The sequence below is a fragment of the Meriones unguiculatus genome, chromosome 2 (genome assembly GCF_030254825.1).
Source record: "Meriones unguiculatus strain TT.TT164.6M chromosome 2, Bangor_MerUng_6.1, whole genome shotgun sequence".
Classification (NCBI taxonomy): Eukaryota; Metazoa; Chordata; class Mammalia; order Rodentia; family Muridae; genus Meriones; species Meriones unguiculatus.
In genome coordinates, this window is record NC_083350.1 from 11,839,154 (window position 1) to 11,854,845 (window position 15,692).

Sequence of the window (15,692 nt, forward strand, 5' to 3'; positions counted from 1 at the left end):
CTCTTACTCTCTGCTCTCTTTGGTTGGCATCCGGGGAGAGCGGGCATGCTTATCTTACTTCCAGAGAATGGGCCTTGACCCTAAAACCTCAGGTAACAGAATCAGGTGGGGAGCTGATCAAACTCTCAATTACAGATTGACAGGTCCATCCCATCTTCTCAACCACCCATTGTTCTCCCAACTCTGGTACGAGATGGATGTACTGAGGGCAGTTTCACATGTTTGGGACAAGCTCCTAACTAAGCCTGTGAGGTCAATGTCCTGGGAGCCATAAGTCCAGAGTAGTATCCCCACCAGGGCCTAGGGTCAGTGCTCTGAGAAAGCTGCTTCTCAGAATGGATGCCACGGGGAGATGTTCTTCCACTCGGGCCTCTGTTCCTGAAAGTGCTTCTCTCCCTCCTCCTTTTGCTTTGGTTATCACATCTGAGAAACATGATGAGAACGAAAATTTGCCTCCACGAGTCTCAGTGATGGCTTTGAAACAATCCCAAACAGAATGTTAAAGGCTCTCCTTCCAAAATGCCTTCTGTTTGCAACAAAATCTCTATTGTATCAAAACATTTTTCTGATGTGATATTGTCAGGCAATGTCCCTTGCATCTGAGAGAGAAAAGATGAGATGTTTTGAGGCCCCAGATAATGTAAACCTTTAGAAGCTACGGGTACCAATTTGCATGTCACCCACTTAAATGCTTTCTCCAAACTGTGTTAGGAAATTAATCCCCAACACAGTAGGGTTGGGAGGTGGAGCCTTTAAGAGATTAGTCATGCGGATTCTACCTTCACAGATGAATTAATGTCCTGGAGTAAGTGAGTTTCCACATGAGTGGATTCTTAACAAAAGGATGAGATTCATAACCCCGCCCTTCCCAAAATGCTTTAAGTTATGCGTATTTAGAATCTTTTGCCTGATCCTGGCTTCAAGGGTTCAGGAAAGCCTATGTAAGGTATTGTCAGTTTTCAATGCAATGAGTGAGCTCTATCATACTGAGAAAAATAGACAAAAGCTATTGGACAGACAACGTGTCTGGCAAATGGCATAACGAAACTCCATATGTCATATGGCACCTATGTGTCCATGCTGGCCGTGGTCATGCAGTGTCACATGGTGACACTGCATGTGCCCATGCTGCATGTAGGGATGTGGCGCCAGACAATACAGTCTGTTTCAGAGCATACAGAGGGATTTGAGAAAGAGGCCTACAGCAAACCTATTTACAAATATATTAATTATGGAATACTTGCTGGAATGTTTCCCAGAGTATGCTGGGATGCCCCAGCCTCACAAAAAAAAAAAATTCTGTACCTTCTTACTAACAAATTAGAAGCAAAGGATGTGACTTGGTAATGACCAGATAAGGAAAGTATAGGGCCAACTCATATTCTAAGTAGTTATCTTTAAGAAATAACATTCATTTATTTATGAGCAAGAGAGAGAGGGAGGGAGAGAGAGAACCACAGTGCATGTGAGGATCAGAGGACAACTTGTGGGTAATGTCTTCTCCTTCCACTATGTGGGCTCCACTCAGATCCTCAGGGTTGACCGTAAGCATGTTTGCCCACTGAGGCACCTCAAAGGCCCTCATCTTGATCTAATAGTTGAAGAATGTAAATCATTCCACATCAAGAAACCTTTGGAAATTGTTGCATTTCGTTTCATTTGCAGCTCAACGAAGCACTGAAAACAAGTGTCCAACATTTTCTGGTTCGTGGTCTCAAATAAACAATGAGAAATCCCATTTCCTGTTTGGGTTGGGTCCATTGGATTCCAGCCCAACAAAGCTTTGAATTTCATTGCAGTGACATGCAAGGACTTGGAAGGGAAGAAATGAGGCACAGAGGAAAGTTGGAACAGTTCCAGGAAACCTGGCTAAAATTAAGCCTCAGAGGAAATAATGGCAGCTAGGTCATGAGTCAGTGTCCCAGAGGCCAAGGCATCTTGAAGCAATCAGAGCACGCAGTGTACAGGACTGGCCAGGCCAACAAAGGGGCCTTTCTCCTTCTGAGCCCCTCTCTCCGTGTTGGGCTCCCAGTGACAGTTTGCCCCACCTGATGGATTACAGTAGCAATGGGCAATGTGAATAACCTGGAATAGAAATTAGTCCCAGTTGAAATTTACTTCAAATGTAAAGAACATATTGGATTTCAAACACTTAATGGGAAAAAAGGGTTAAAATATCAGCAAGTTTGAATGATTAAATGTTAAGGTAGAAACACTTTAGGTTCACAGAAATAAAATAATTTAAATGAACATCATTTGAATATTTTGGACTGGCAGCATATTTTTTATTAAAGTTGAATTATATCACTTTCCTCCATTCCTTTTCCTTCCTCCATCTTCTCTCCTATCCCATTAATTCCCAAATTCCTGACCTCCCCATCCTTAACTGTTTTTTATATATAATATATACATATAAATACAACCTACTGAGTCCATTCTGTGTAGCATGTATGTGATTTCAAGGCTGACCTCTCAACATTAGATAACCAGTTTGGGGCTTTTCCATGAGAGAAGACTGTTTCTCCCACTCTCAGCTTATCTTAGTTGCCTGTAGCTCTTTATCTAGGATGAGGTCCCATGAGATTTCCTCCTTTTGCATGCATCTGGTGTTGTCCATGTTAAGATCTTCTTTAGGCAGCCATACTATTGTATCCTAGGTGAAGCTTCCCTGTCACTTCTGGGAGACACAGTCTCACAACAGATTTCCTGGTCTTCTGGCTCTCACAATCTTTCCACTCCCCCTTTCCTCGGTGTTCCCTGAGCCTTAGGTGCACGAGTTGTATTGTAGTTGTATTTGATAGGGCCAGATACCACATGATCAGTTGTTCTCTGCATTTTAACCAATTGTGTTTTTATCTAGATTGTTTCAAAGAGAAGCTTCTTTAAAGAAGGTCAGCAGATACACTTATCTGTGGGTATAAAGATAAAGACTTAGAATGCAGCTAGGAATTATGCTGCCTTAGTGAAGTAGTGGCAGTAGATCCGTGACATCACTAGGCCCAGGTAGCTGGTTATGTTTTCAGTACTGGACGTGATTCCTCTCCTGCTGAGAGAACCCTAGATCCAGTCAGACAGCTGTTGTCTACTGCCAAGATAGGAGTGCTGCTGCTACACCTTTAGGAGCTCTCACCGTGCTAGCTGTCGCTGTGGTTCATAGACTCACAGCTGCGAAGAACTCTGTGTCCCTTCCCTCTCTGGTTCCCTCTCTAGTCCACAGGGAGAAAGCTCTTACATCCAGCTTGGCTCCTCTGAGTCCTGCTCCTGAAGTACGTGGTGTCTTCAGCAATAGGGCAGCAGCAATTGTTTTAGGAGTCACTCCTAACCAACAACTTACTCAGTTGAGGGCTCTGTCCCTTTCCTACCCATGATGTTCCCTTGGGGTTGCCAGCCTCAACGCTCTACAAGCAGAGAGTGGAGTCAGATAACACAGACCTTGTCAATCAGAGCCCTCTCATCCCCAGGCACATGGTAGGTCAGAGGGACGACTGCCTGACTCAGACCAAGTCCGTCATATGCTATCCTAAGAGAAATTGGAATTGAAGTAGACACCACTGACTAGGAGACCAAAGTTGTGTCTAACTGTGATCTGGAAGTAGGTTATAAGGGCTTCATGGTTTGGCTACTACTTGAAGTCTCCAAATGAAGTCAGTGAGGGTATGAGGCCTGAGAAAGCCTAGGCTGAGCAAACAGGAGTTTGAGGCTGTTGATTATAAAAGTGACCTCCGGGGCCTAGCGGCCATGCTGGGGCAGAATGAGCCTGGCATTCCTTGGAGCTGGATAAGCTGAAGGTTCCAGAAATCAGAGACACCACACTGGCTGATCACTCAATCATGCTAAGGGCAGTGAGCTGACAAATGCATTTGCCCAAGTTCTCTGCACTCCTTGACAGGTGTGTTTTCCTCGGCCACCTCCTGTATACTTTGCTCTTTCAGAGATGAGAGTTTCTATTGTTCTTCCTTCCCCCGAACTGTGGTCACACATTGGCTGCATTGCGGTGACACGTCTATCCCTTTGTAAGGCCATGGGAAACACATCCAGACCCAACAGAGAAAGGGAAGACGCATTCAGAAGACTCTTCCAAGGGGGGAGAGGTGTGAGCAATGCGGTAATGTTATTACCATAAACAGGAACACTTTGAGATTGTGGTGATTGGAAAGAAGGAGCTATTATTTTTGGCCAGTCTGTGGTCATGCCAACCCTGACCCTTTTAGTCATATGCTTGGAACCCTTGACTACAGAAAGAAGCTCATGAGGCAGGATGGAGCAATCATTACACTGAGAGGTCTGATAGCCTCAAAGCCCCTGAGAGACCCCCAGAAGAGCCCCTCAGGTTGTTTGGCTAACCTGACTCCATAACAGGCATCATTTTTAACTTTGCTTGACTAGGCCTGAGTTTCCGCTTCTCAGAATATAGAAAATAATTCCTGGAAAAACCACAGTTTTTAGGCAGTGAATTAGCTTAAAAGTCAACAAATGGGTTAAGCAAAACTCAATGATTCCACAAAGTCCCTAGCAACTCAGAAAAATTCCTAAGAGTTTAGCCAATCCTGAATCCCTCCCATACCTTCTGAGTCACTACCTAACCAATCAAATTAAAGGTTATCTCACACACTCTGGGAATCCCCCGTTTGCCTTTAAATTGAGCCTGTGCGTTCACTTCAGGGTCATCGCCATTTTGGAAAAGGTAGTGATCCCTGCATGCTGGAATTTCTGCAGAATAAGTGCTCTCTACTTTTGCACACTGCTTGAGTCAGCGGTCTTTCTCCAGTGATTCTTGGACCCTTACACACTCTGCCTCAACCAATTCCCATTTAGAAAGGGAATGTGGCCAGGTGATGGTGGCAGCATACACCTTAAATCCCAACACTCACAAGGCAGAGACAAGTGGGTCTCTGTGAGTTCTGAGACAGCCACGGCTACACAAAAAAATCCTGTCTCAAACAAACAAACAAAAGCCAATGGAAATGTACCAACCTGTTATGATGCCTGGAGCTGCTTGGAAAAAATTCCTTTCTTGGTGGAGCAGCTGTCAGACTGTGAGCCCAGTACTCTCCATGACTCTGTTCCCTAGTATGTCATGGAAGATCATGGGGACTAGGATTCCAGTTACTGAGGTCCCCAGAGAGTCACTAGTCCTGTGGTTTTGCTTTGATTGTCTGAATAGCCTCAGTTTTCCTCATAATCTAACCTGCATAGAATTACTAATGGGCAACAGAAGAGCTCTTGAAACCAGTCCAGCAAACCTTAACATTTCAGTTAAGCTTTTTAAAGGGTGTGTGTGTGTGTGTGTGTGTGTGTGTGTATGTGTGTGTGTGTACATGTGGAAGCCTGCAGAGGCCAGAACAGTGTCTGATATTTGGAGCTAGAATTAGAGGCAGATGTGAGCCATCCAATGATGGTGCTGGGATTTGAACTTTGGTCCTCGAAAGAGGGTAACATTCTTAACTGTTGAGTTATCACTACAGCCCCCTTCATTCTGTTTGCATATATTCTTCCAGACAAATAAATTTAATTTCACCTTATACATTTTTACTGTGGGTATGTGAATGTGTGCATGCACACAGAAGAATGAAGCTAAATATATATTTTCACCCTGTACAAAATCAACTCAAAGTGAATCAGAACATTAATATAAAACCAGAAATACCGAACAGCTAGAGGGTAACATAGGGAATGCTCCTCAAGGGGCAGCTTCAGGCAAAGATGTTCTGAAAGCATGCCCATAGCATAGGCACCAACACCAACAATCAACAATGGGACTCCGTGGAACAGCAAGGATTCTGTACAGCAGAAGAAGCTATAAGTAATGGCAACAACAACAACAAAACCACCAAAAAAAAAAAAACCAAAAAAAAAAGTCAACAATAGATTAGTGAAGTGAACAGATAGTTTTTGAAAGAAGAAACACAACTTGTTGGTAAGTTTTTGTGTTTGGCTTTGGTTTTTTCCATTTTGTTTTGTTTTGTTTTGTTTTGTTTTAGAGATCTTTAGTCAATGAGGAGATCCCAGCTCACCCCAGTGAGAATAGCTACCATCAGGAACTTTGACATCAAATGCTGATGAGGATGGGAAAGGAGGACAATTATTCACGGCTGTTGGGAGTACAAACTAGCCCAGCCTTATGGCAATCAGCATGGAGATTTCTAAAAAATAGAACTACCTTATAACCCAGCTATACCACTCCTGGACATATAAGATATTCTCTCCTACCACAGAGATGCTTGCACATCCATGTTTTGTTCACAACAGCTGGGAAATGGAGCCAGCTTAGGTACCCATCAAAAGACAAATGAATAATGAAAATGTGGTACATTATACAACAGGACTTCATCCAGCTGTAAAGAAAAATGAAATCATGAAATTTGTAATGGATGGGTCTGGAAAATATAATATTATGCAAGGTGATCCAAACCCAGAAAGACAAAACTGCATGTTCTCCCTCACATGCAGATCCTACTCTGACATATATGGTATATACAGTGCATACTTATTTGTATACAAAGGAGAGTGAATGTGCGTAGTCTAAATAGCTAGAAAAGAGATCATCAAGAGAGGGTCAATCAGGAGATGAGGAAGGTCAGGGTGGGTGAAAGGAGACATAGGGTGCAAAAGAGAAAAATGGGACAGAAGGGTGGGTTACAAAGTAGGTTGGGGGTTGTCAGGTTAGCATGGATGTGCGGAAGGTAAAGGGGGAGGAAAATCTCTAAAGTCCACTTCGTTCATCAGTGCCACAATATCTACTGGTTGGTAGGCTACTTTTAAAAGTAAAACTAAGGAGAGAAAACAATAGATATAATACACAATGGGCTTGTATCATGCAAGAGAGGAGGTCTATAAATGAATGAAAAAGCCAGGAGAGATCTCGGCAGAGAAACAGGCAGGAAAGCTGAGAAGAACCATAGTCCTGCCTGCCCTCCTGCCTACCAGGCCCTGCCTGCCTGCCTGCCTTCTAGCCCCCATAGCTGCCCACCTGCCACCTGCCCACCCTCCTGTCTGCCTGCCCACTCCTCTGCCTGAACCACCAGGAAGGATTTACAGCCATCCATCTCACACACACCAGGGTCCTAAGAACACTGACCCTGAAGAATCTAAAGACTCTCTCACCCAGCACCACCTGGAGCCTGCTAGAGCAGAGGATTTTACCTTCCTTCATAGAGCAAATGGACTTCACGGATATCCACAGGACATTTCATCCCAATGCTACAGAACACACTTTCTTCTCAACAGCCCATGGAACTTACTCTGAAATAGATCATATATTAAGACATAAATCAAGACGCAACAAATATGGGAAAATAGAAATATTTTCTTATATCCTACCTGATCACTGTGGAATAAGACTATAAGTCAAAAGTAAGAGACACCTTGGAGCATACACAAACTCAAGGAGATTAAATGACACACTGTGAAATAATGCAAAGGATTAAGTGGAGACAGTCTCCAGAATGGTAGAAAATCCCCACCAGCTAGTATCCAACAGACAATTGTTATTTAGACTATGCAAAGAATTCAAGAAATTAAGCATAAAAAAAAAAACAAACAAAAAAACAATCAAACAAAACAGAGGGTTCTCAAAAGAAGAAACACGAAAAGCTAATAAACATTTTTAAAAGTGTTCAACATCAGCCATCTCATCCCAGGCAGAATGCAAAGCATCACCAAGAAAACAAATAACAACAAATACAGGTGAAGATCTAGGGGAAAGGGAACACTTGGCCCCTGTTGGTGGAAGTTTAAGTTGGTGCAGTCACTACGAAAATTAGTGTTGTGCTTTCTCTGAAAGCTAAAAATAAAATTACCAAATATCAAGCTATACCACTCTAGGACACCCAAAGGTCCCCGTATCTTCCTACAGAGATACTTGGACATGTATGTATGTTGCTCCTCTATTCACTTTTTCTGGTAAATGGAATCAGCCTAGATGTCCATGGCTAATAATTCACAATTAAGTGTTGTTGCGCTAGATAAGGGGGTGATTATTTTAATGATATGAGACCCATGGAATTCTTAAGTGACTATGTGTGTGATCACATGTGAACAACAAAATGTCAGTAAAGAATTTTTTCTCAGTCTATAGGTGTAAAAACTGAATTAAGGCCAAATGACTTAGGAACGTGCCAGAAACTGGATGTTTAAAAGAGAGGACAAACCCCTTCCTTCCTTCCTTCCTTCCTTCCTTCCTTCCTTCCTTCCTTCCTTCCTTCCTTCCTTCTTTCCTTCCTTCCTTCCTTCCTTTCTTCCTGCTTTCCTTTCACATTTTACTCTGTTCTGAAAAACCGCAAGCTGAGGGGGTTCCATGCCTTTGCGTTACACACTTTATCCTCAACAGCCCATGGAACTTACTCTGAAATAGATCATATATTAAGACACAAATCAAGACACAACAAATATGGGAAAATAGAAATATTTTCTTATATCCTACCTGATCACTGTGGGTAAAAGTCATAGGGGCGAGGTGATCCTTTAGGTGAAGTTTAACTACAATTGCTTTTCTTCTAAACTACATCTGAAATGTTGGGGAGAATTTTCCTGATTCTGATTGGTTGTTTCCAGGGGAATTATTTCTTATTTTCTACCAAGTGTTTATTCTGTGATATTTCCTGGAAGCTGTTGCTAGGAGAGTTAACTCTGTTTTCTGCCAAGTATATATTCTGTGATTTTTCCTGGTACTTTAGTTCAGCCCCCAGTCACAGGTGTGCACAAGATGGCTTCTCATCTCAAAATGGAGTCACCCAAGCTAACTTAAGATCTTCACTGTAAGGCAGGAAAGTGGGAAGATAAAGAAAAAAGAAGGCTGGGAAAGCAGACTCTTATCTCCCAGGGTTCTATGAAGAGTCATAGCTCTTGATATGCCATAGCTCTTGGGTGGTTTCTGTACTTTGTCCCTTTTATCCAGATCCCATGAACTCTCAAGGCAGGTACTTGAATAGCAATTCATCCTCTCAGGGAGGATGGGCTCTGGGGCTGATAGAATGACAGTCTGGATCTGAGCACACGTCTGCATACATTGAACTATCTTCTCCTGCTTTTAGTAACCCCCTCACTCCAAACTGTTCGATCCTCTCATAGCTTCTACCATGCATACCTACCCCCACCTGTGGCTGTGGCTCTTGCTCCAATCAGTGTCCACTCAAGTCTTACACAGCACCGTACATGGTACTAGGGTCAGAAGTCCATCATGGCAATGTAATGTGGAGCTGGAGGGAATGGAAGCTGAAGAGTATCACGTGAGACTTGCCCTTTCAGCCAAGTAAGTAGTGAAAGGTCTTTCCATATTAAAAACCAACATGAAGACATCACTGAGCAAAGCACACACACACAGCACACATACACATGGACACACACACAGAACACCCACAGCACGAATTTCTGAAATAAAGCTTGAGATTTCTGTTCATCTATGGTTTGGAATGTTTTAGTGGAGAAGTATAAAAAGAATCCAGCAAATAAAATAAAGGGCTTAGGATGGAATTTCAGAACTTCTCATGTGGCCTGCTTGCCCTCTGGGCTCAGCTCAGCACCTCAGAAACTACTCAATACCCCTAGTGCACTCTTCCACCTCCCTTCCTCGTCGCTTTGCTTTCCCTACAGCCCAGAATTTCCTTCCTCTGTTAAAGTGAAGGCATACTTTCCTGGCATATTAGTTGGGGTTCTCTAAAGGATCAGAACTGCTAGGACAAAACATATACATGCGAAGGTTGTGAGGAAAAGGAAATTTATTAGCGGGCTTACAGGCTGTGGTCTGGAATCCCAACAATGTCTCCCTTGTGATGGAAAGGCCAAGAATCTAGTAGTTGTTCAGTCTGCAGGGCTGGATGTCTCAGTCATCCCAATCTGGCCCTGGGGTCCTAGAGGATTCTGGGACAGCTGCTGATCTTCAGTCCACGTTGGAATCCTGAAGAAGTTCTAATATATGCGAAGAACTGCTTCAGCAGCAGGGTAAATGAACTTGCCAGTGAGAGTGAGGGCAAGGGCGAAAGTCAAGCTTCCTTCTCTCATGTTCATTTATGTGGACGGCCACAAGAACATGTGGTCTTGACCTAGGATGCGTCTTCCCTCCTCAAATAACCCAATCAGAAATATTCCTCACAGGCATGCCCAGAAGCTTAAGTTTGTATTGATTCCAGATGTAATCAAGTTGACAGCCAACATTAGCTATCACAGGTACCATGAAGTCTTCTAGAATCACATCATCTCCCTTCCACTAGCCCTCGCCCCAGCTACTGGGCGGTGATGCCAACCATCTGTGGTGTTAGGCTTGTCTCCTAAGATACAGGGATTGTATCTGCTACATCTTTGCTCCTCATGCATGGGGTAGATATTATTTCCAAAGAAACACATCAAGGGTTAATGCGCACTTCCAGGTGTGATGTCACTTAAACCTCATTAGAACCCCACAAGGAAGGTTTCCCATTCTACAGATGTGAAGGCTGAGTGACTCTTGTAAGGAGGCCACACAGGTAGGGAAAGACAGAACCGTGGAGCCCCAGGGCCTGTGCTTGCAAACAACATAGCAGGAATGTTTTCTTCCTCCTCCGAAAGGATGGTAGGGATCACGAAATAACTGTCACGGGTGCACAGGCAGAAGCGTGCAGATGAGCCCCAATGCCACCTAACTCTCAAAACCATTAGGTGTAATAAATACTGTTGATTCCACTTACGGAGTGCTTGGGGGAGGGGAGGGGTTCCTAAACTGCAGCAGAAAGCCAGGTACCCTTGCTCAGTCTAGAACAGCCGCCATTCTCTTTGTTGATGCTCCTCACCAAACAGCAGTGTCCTCTGCCACAGTCAACTGTCTTCCTGTAGGCCGTCTCTCAGGCTCCCTCCCTCAACACGCCCCTGAGCTTAGACTCCTTCTGCCTCTGCCTTTCTCCCTTCTGTCATTCGTGCCAATAAGATCTGCGTCTTTTTACGTTTCACACTTTAAAATTCCAAATCACCTCCAAAATGAAGGCGAAGGACAGGCTGCTATAGCGTCTGAGGGCGCGCCTTGCTAATGCTGTCCGGGTCCTCCTCCTCCTTCTGTTCAGACCTTTGCGTATTTGCCAGGAGATGACCATCGATTTTATACCAGATGTGAGACCGCCTTCACACTCCGCCCCTTCCTCAGCAGAAGGACTTTATTAATACTTCATTCCTTCTGAATAATAAATGAAAACACCAGTGTGTGTGGAGCTGGAGAGATGTCTCTTCGGCTAAAAGCATTTGCTGCTGTTACAGATGCCTCTGGTTCCGTCCACAGCACCCACTTGAATACAGCTCCAACCCCATGATTTCCAAAGCCTCTTCTTGCAGCCTCCTCAGGAACCAGGCATACTATACAGGTAAACACTCATACACATAAAATTTTAAAAATAATCATTTTTAAAAACATCTCCCTCCGCTAAGATCCTATATTAAACTAGCACTTCCCCAGCTCCTATGCAGTGATGTCCGTCTGCAATAATAAGTTTGTTTCCTAAAGCTACTTGATAATGGGGACTGTAAGTGCTACATTTGAAGAAAAAACACTCATACACATCAGTCCTTCCTGGAAATGCTCTCTCTTATGATGCTCTCAACACATCCCATACTTGCCTCCCAGCCCTGTTCTTGTTACCCATCAAAGCTAAGATTTTTTTCACCCCCACCTAGCTGGAGTTTGACTCAGCTATTAACCATGTACCAACAGGTTCCTTAATTAAAAAAAAAAAAAAAGAAAGAAAGAAAGACCACCTCAAGAAGACAAATGCCACTATTATGAGGCTGTTTATAAAAGCTTTAATAGCTTTCTGATTCCTGGTGTGTGCCTACCCATATCATGTGCCATTTCCCAGGAGTTCTGGAGGAAGCAGAAAAGCCAGAGCCTTTGGGTTTCATCACTATGTCTTTGTTCTAGGTCTCAGGTGGGGCCCAACAGGGAAGCAAGGTCACACATCCTGTGGCCTTACCAAGGTCATTCATCACCCAAAATACAAAAAAATAGGACTCTGCTGGAGATGAGGTGTCATATAGACACACATTTTCCACCCGTCTGAGTCTTTCCTCTCCCACCCAGATTATACCTTTCTTATATTTATGGTTGTGAGGCTAGCCTTTAATAGCTGAGGCATCTCTCCAGCCCAGTTATACCCTTCTTTACCTCACTTCCTTCTTTCTTCCAACCTAAGCAGATCTGACTCTCCACCAAACCCCACCATCTTTCTGAAGTCAATGCTGGCCACTTACATGACTCTTGTTCAGACCGTCACTGCTCATCACGCGTTGGGTCTGTATCATCCCTAGACACGCCTCCGAAGTGGCGGAGTGAAATGGCCGGCGCACTTTGTCTGTGCTGTTTGTCTTCCCTTCCCAACATTATCTTCAGGCTCCTGGAGGGAAGATGTGCATGCTGTCCATGTTTGGATGTCCCACAATGCCTACTAAGGAACAACGTAGATGGAAAACTCAGGTTTGCATGGAAATGCAAACTACAGGCCTAACCCCAGATGCAGCAAATCAGAAACTCAGAAAGGAGCCCAGCAGTCTGTCCTTTGTTGTTGTTGTTTGTTTGTGTGAGATTGTATTTTAATGTTAACATCTCCCCCTCCTCTTTCCTGCCTTCAATCCCTCTTAAATACTCCTTCCCATTCTCCTTCAAATTCATGGCCCCTTTTTACCAATTATTATTTCATACATATATGTGTTTGTATATACATGTGTATTCCTAAGTATTGCCTGTTTAGTTCATATATGTTACATGTATGTGTGTTCTCAAGGCTAACCTTTTGGCACTAGACAACCAATACATTGCTCTTTGCTGGGGGGCTACCTCTCCCACTCACATTTTTGCTCAGTTGCCTGTAGTTCTTTGTCTAGGGTTGAGGCCTCATGGACTTTTTTCCACGCAGTTTGCCGTCTTTATTGATTTCTTCCTTGTTCAGCTCACATTTGGGCAGTCACATTGGTGAGTCTTTACAGGTATGGCTTCTGATATTCTTAGAAGACGCCATCCTGCAGAAAAGTCCCTGATCCTCTGCCTCTTACTGTCTTCAGTGTACCCTGAGCCTTAAGTATAGGACTGTTTTGCAAATGTATTCATGGGGACCGGGCTCCATAACTCTGCATTTTGATTGGTTGTGGTTTTTTATAATGGTCTCTCTGTTACAAAAGAAATTTTCTTAATGAGGGGTGAATACTACGCTTATCTGTAGGTAAAAGAACAAATGTTTATTAATTGTTGTTAGGGGTTATTCTGGTTTGGAAAGTTAGCCGTTGTAGATTTTCCATCGATAGCCATAATTTCACTAGCACTAAGTAGTTAGCTGGGTTTCCAGTATCATACATGGTAGCCTCCTTGTGGAGTAGGTCTGAAGTCCAATTAGAGAGCCATTGGTTACCACCATAATGTGTGCCACTACTGCACCCCATAGGGTTGTTGTGTTATCTTATAATTGATGTGGTTCATAGCTGTCATATCTGGGTGATCAGTCTGTGTTTTGACAAACCTCGAGGTGATTCTGATTCATGTTCAAGCTTACCAAACTATTGGACTAAATAATCCTGAGGCACCCATCATAAAGACCAGCTATTTATCAGTGTGTTCACTCCAGAATCTCACTACCCTGGTGCTCGTGTGATTGCCCATTGTTGTTGTACGTCAATGTACTCCTCAAAATCTTTAATCGTTAGGTTAATGTTCTTCATATTATAAGTCCCCAATGGCTACCTGATCATCACTGCTTATTGCTGCCAGTAATTCTTTACGTAACTACATTATGTAAAATGCATTACATAACCCAAGTTTCCTCATATCTGTTAGCCCATCTGAGCCTGTCTATGATCCTATGAACTATGTTCAAATATATATCAGTTTAATTATTTTCACAGCTGAGAAGAAACTCGTAGATTCTAATTTGCTTTCTGTACATAGTTGTATCTGTAATAACTGTTTAGTGCCTCCCCATGTAAAGCCGTGGGATAAGCATACAAAGATGTAAAAGGCGTCTGTGGTGTAATTATAAGTTAAAACAGCCGTTCCATTCCTGAGTGGATCAGTCGATTAAGGCTCTAGAAGATCAATAAACAAAGTAGACACAGGTGAAAGAACAGAGAAACAGGAGTGTTGAAGAGGCAGGATTCGTGGGAGTAACTTTGCGCAGATGGGAGAAGGGTATCCCCCAGAGAAGAGAATATATTTACAGTGAACAGAGACAGGAAGCTGTAACTGAGAGGTGTGCTACATACACCACTGAAAGAGGTGGGATTTCACATCTGCAGTCTTTAGAGAGCTCGCTTGACATCACAGAGTATACTTGGCATATAAAACTTGAAAGCTAATGGGATACTATTGGAGATGGTATCTCACTGTGACCCCAGTGGCCTCACGCTCCTGCCTCTGTCTCCTAGGTGCTGCGTTTCCAGTGTGTGCTATGATTTATCAAACACTGATGGTAACTTTGCCTTTCTCCAAACTAATGTAAGGACCTTAGAGCACTCTCAATTCATTTACCGTCTCACGATAGTTAATGTTATCAGATTTTTGTTTCTTTTCTGAGACAATGTTTCACAGCTTAGCCCAGGCTGGCCTCAAATGGGTGACCTTTCTGCCTCAGCCTACACAATGCTGGAATGACAGGCGTTAGCCATCAAGTCTGGCTTGCTTAATTCTATGTTTTAAACCTAACTGGAAAGGAAAGCAAGGTGGCTAACGACTGTCACCTAGTATTCAAGAGGCTGAAGTAAATAAATAAACAAATACTGCTAGACAATATTATTTTCATTCTCATCACTGTCATCATTTATATTTACTTTTATAGTTTCCATTTTCATCCTTATTTTTTCTTCAGCTCCAAGCTTCCATCTGGGACCACTTTCTCTTGACCCAAAGAATATCTTTCATAATTTTCATCAATGCAGATTTTCTAGCATCTACTTCTTCCCATTTCCTGGGAACAACTTCATTTACCACTATTTCTGAGAGATGTTTCTACAGAGTGAAGAGTTCTATGTGGATTTTTTTTTCAATAAATAAAAACATTCTTTCTTTTTCCACTTCTTATGTTGAGAAGTCTTCCTTATTTCTGTTTTCTCTTTTGCACTTCCATCTGCTTTCAGGGTTTTCCTCTGCTTTTGATCTTCTGAAATCTGACTATGATGTGTATAGGTCTGAGTGTCATATTTATCCTGATCGACATTCATAGGACTCTTATCAACTTGGGGAAATTCTTAACCACTTCCTCTTCTCATATGCCCCACTCCCCACCCTTTCCTTCCATTCTTCCATTTGGAACTCTATTTGAACATAACACACATTACTGGTGCTTTTGATTTGTGTCTTACCCTTTTGTCCTCTTTCTGTACTCTGTTTGGAAAGTTACTTTTTGACTTGTCTTCAAGTTCGATTGTTTTATGCTAAGCACATCCCCCTGGAATCTATTATTTATTTTATCTTTTCTCAGTCTTTTCTCAACTCCCAATTAGAGAGGCTTGGGAGTTTATCAAATCTATATGAATATTTTATAACTTACAGACATTGCTGAACTCTAAGTTTCACCTTTCATGTTCTCTAATACACAGTAAGCAGAGTTGCTTTAAAGTTTGGGCATGGCAGGCCTATGTTATGAATAACCTGAGCACTCTTTTGCACTGGGCCTGGGTTTGGTTCTGTCTGTCCAGCTTGAGCATTTCATCCGCTGCTAGTGGCAATGCAGACTGGTCCAGACGTTACAGAA